Genomic DNA, 4345 nt, shown 5'->3' with positions numbered 1-4345 from the left:
CAGAAATGTCGGGAAGTCTCCTCCCTCTTTCTTAACCCTGCTGGAAGCTGGGCAGTCTGTTTCCTTCTCTTTATAAACCTTCCTGTTGTTGTTGTTGTTAAGTGCCATTGAGTCGGTTCCGACCCATAGTGACCTTGTATTCCTACTCATTTTATTGGTTATTGGAGGGTTGGGGGTTCACTTTTCATCCTAAACATCCTCTTACCCCAGGAAACAGTCACTTTAACAAAAACTTTTTGATTAGACCGGAGCAAGTGTTTTTCATTTTGGAATAATTAAAAAATATTCTTGTTGATGGAAATGATTTGTTCAAGATTTGTGGGTGCCTTCAGCTGTACGAGGCTGCCATCTAGTGGCGGAGTACTGAATGACGCTTTTCCTGCCAGTAAGTGGTGAAACCGGAACGCGTTTTGCCGTAGAAGCAGAGACAAGTGCAAAGCAGAGTTGTCCAAATCGGCCCTGCTTATGGAAAAAATGCAACTGTGATCCAGAATTCTACACATACAGGGAACCAGGTGGTGGGAGACTCGTTAGTGATGGCCAGCAATGAGTTTTGGGGTGTGGTTGAGCTTCAAAGTTCACTTTCTGCAGGCAGAGGTGCTGAGTTATAGACAGAATAAACAACATCCATATAAATGTAGACAAGACTGAAACTGTCAAAGACCTAACTTTACTCAGATCAACCACCAACACTCACGGAAGCAGCGGTCAAGAAATCAAAGGATGTATTGTATTAGGCAGATCTGCTGCACAAGACCTTTTTAAAGTGTTGAAGAGCAAAGACGTCAGCTTGAGGACTAAGGTGCACTTGACCCAAGCCATGGTATTTTCAATAACCTCATACGCATGTGAAAGTTGAACCATGATTAAGGAAGATCATAGAATAATTGGTGCATTTAGTTATGGTGTTGGAGGAGAATCTTGAAAGTGCCATGGACTGCCAAAAGAACCAATAGATCTGTTTTGGAAGAAGTGCAGCCAGAGTGCTCCTTGGAGGCCAGGATGGCCAAACTTTGTCTCTCATACTTCGGACATATTGTCAGGAGGGACCAGTCACTGGAGATGGACATCATGCTTGGTAAAGTGGAGGGTCAGAGAAAAAGAGGAAGACGCCAGCAAGATGGATTGGCACAGTGGCAACAGCAATGGGCTCAAACATGGCAACAATTGTGAGGTTGGTGCAAGAGTGGGCAGTGTTTTATTCTGTTGTGCACGGGGTCGCTATGAGTTGGTACTGACTCGATGATGCCTAACAACAACAACAACAACAACAAAGAACACTGCTGTTGGGTGAATGAATCGATGTGGTCTTTCTAGCCATAGTCAGTAACTTCCACCAAATGACTGGGCTGTTGTTGTCGTTAAGTGCCATCGAGTCAGTTCTGACTCCTAGTGACCCTGTATAGGGTTTCCGGGTCTGTACATCTTTGTGGGGTCAGGAGGCCTCATCTTTTTTCTGAGGAGTGACTGGTGGAGGTTAATCGCTGACTGTGTGGTCACCATGCCAACACATAAAGCAAATGCGAGCTGCTTGTACCCTCCCAGGGGGACGGACAGCTTGCTAATAGTGCCAACAGGGGTATGGTACTCCTGTGGGGTGGGACCAAGGAACTAAAAGCCTTTGGAAGCCTGAAGTGGGCATTGAGCCCTGGTGTGGAGCTATAGGGTAAACACTAGAGGTGATAACAAGGTTGGCTGTTCAAACCCACCAGCCTTTCTCAGAAACCCTCTGCAGGGTCACGATGAGTTAGAACCCACTTGAGGACACAAGATTGTGGGTGTTTTGCCATCTTGCTAGTTTTAAAATGAGCCATCCCAGAGGCAGAACGGGGACCTCACTACCACCAAGAGAGCAGAGGCAGGAGGAGAACGCGTCCTTGAGAGAGGTCCGTGTACGGAAGGAACCTCGGGATCCAGGAGACAGAGCTTGGACACCAGATGCAGCCAGAGACGGAGGCGGAACAATGGCGGGCCTGGCGGAAACAGGAGAGAGGCATGAGGTGAGGCAGAGCGCTAGGCTTCCCGCTCACAGGGCAAGACCTCCGAGCGCCTTTGGGCTGAGGTTTTCTGGCTCAGTGGGTGCCCATGGGCCCTTACCTGCAGAATTGTGAGTTTTGGAACACCCCAAACAGGGTGGGGGCCAGGTCCGGCCCCTAGCTGGACAGAGGTGGACGAGCAGGTATCACTGAGAGGGGCAGCCCCGACAGAAGGCTGGGTCCTGACTGTTGTTAAGTGCTGTCCAGTTGGGCCTGACTCATAGAGACCTTGTAGAGAGTGTATGAGGGTCTAAATCAAATCAGTGACGTAATCAGTGGGTTCTTATTGTATATTGACTATTCTCAGACCAAGCCACTAAAATCTCAGTTCCCTACCCAAGGAAAGTGGGTGTCCCTTCCCCGGGTAGCCTCACGTCGTGACCTGTTCCAGACACCAGAGGCCACTCGAATTCTTCTCAGGTGCTGGGAAAGCCAGGTGCAGGTGGGCAGCTGGGAGAGGTGGGGCGTGGTTCTTGGCAGCGTCTCCCTGGACTGCAGGAGGACTGAGCTTCCTCCAGGCCCTGGTCAGCTGTGGGGGTAGTGGGGAAGGGGGACAGAGCTAAATAAGGCCCCTCGTCATGGGGGACCCCCATCATGGGGACTCCGCTATCACCAGGCCCACATCACAGGGGACCTCTCCCATGACAGGGGACTCCCTCCCCACGGGGGACCCCCATTACAGGGTGGGAGGCATCAGGCCTTGGGGAGGTGCAGGGTGGATTGTTGATGAGGAGCGGCTGGCGCTGGATCTGGTGACGAGGAAACAGTGACAAGCTCTTCAGCTTCCCCACAGCTCACTTGTTGGGGTGCACCTATCTCTTTCCAGCTGTCTTCTCGGTCTGATCAGAGTGGTGGGACCCCGCCTGGCGCCCTGTGGATTTAGGTGTGGGTCACATCATGGCTGTGAGTGGTGGTCCATCCCTCCCACATCCCCTCACAGCGGCTGAGTGGTCACATCAGGTCGGGACTGTGAGTGGTGCTACATCCCTCCTGTGTGCCCTCAGTGGCATCATGAACGATGAGTCTGTCACAACACAAGCGACAAACCAATGTGAGTCATGGTCCACCAAGTTGACACGTATTATGTGAGGACTTAATTCAGTCCATGCATTGTGGGTGAGGGGGTGGCCCTGAGCAGGAGACACATTAGACACCAGGTCAAGGGTGAGGCCTGGGGCAAAGGGGGGGAGCCCAGGTGGGGACAGCCCAAGTGGAGTCAAAGGTCTGGGACAGAGGAGACAGGGGACGGTGAGGACTAGACAGTGACCCCCCAGTGGGACCAGACACTGGGGACCCAGGGCTGCCCCTGCTCAGACCTTGACCCTGAGCGGTTGCCCTCTCCCACCCAGGGTGTGGGTTAGTGGGGTCCCGTGGTTGGGGGCATCTGGACTGACATTCGGTACTGACTGTCTTTCTTGCCGCATCTTTGCATTTTGTAGGTGAAGCCCCCGACTCCCACTTGCTGTTGGTACCCCCTGGCCCCGGACAAGCATGCCTTTGATTTGGGGGGGTTGGGTTCTGTTGGTGCTCCGGCCTTGGGGGAGTGGTCAGGCATGGCTGTCCCTCCCAAGTCCTCCTTCCCCTGTGGTTTGTTCTGCAGGGTCGAGGGCCACCTTGGGAGGGTCCCCACAAGTCTGTGGTGTGAATTCTTGCCTCCAGGCCTGTGAGGACAGGCTGTCTTTGTTATGCTAATGAGCAGGATCCCTGTAGGGTGTGCTTGGAGTTCATCTCCTTTGGGATTCACTCTTGGGGTGGGATGTAGGATCAACACTGGTCTGCAAACCACAAAGGCAGCAGTTCAAACCCACCAGCCGCTCCTCCGAAACCCCGTACAGGGTCACTGTGAGTCAGAACCGAGGTGACAGCACTTTAACAATGACTTCACTTCAGCCCTGTCTCCCAGGCTGGCGCTGAGGTTCTGAACCGCCGTCCGGGCAACACTTGATGATCCGCAGGCTCATCGCTTCCTGCAGATTGAGGGTGAATCGGTGCGGTGCACTGAGTTTAGAGTTGCAACTTGACAGCCACAGACACACTGCAGGCACCTCTGGGACTTCTGACAAGGTGTGCTTCTAACAAGATCAGATTCAGCCACCCCAGGAACTGTCCCACCCCGGGAACGTCACCCCACCAGCAAATGAGCGCTTTATTAGTTCCTCACTGAAGTGATGGCTTCACATGAATGTCTGTCACTGCATCCTTGGTGGGAAGCCAGGCTGGTGACAAGGACACCTCCAGTCTAGGGGAGGGGAAGCCCAGGGCTGAGGAGGGGCAGGGGTGCTGAAGGAGAGAGGTGGGGGGGGACAGGG

Source organism: Chrysochloris asiatica, unplaced genomic scaffold, assembly GCF_000296735.1.
Source record: "Chrysochloris asiatica unplaced genomic scaffold, ChrAsi1.0 scaffold00041, whole genome shotgun sequence".
NCBI lineage: Eukaryota > Metazoa > Chordata > Mammalia > Afrosoricida > Chrysochloridae > Chrysochloris > Chrysochloris asiatica.
Note: the sequence above shows the minus strand (reverse complement) of the source record.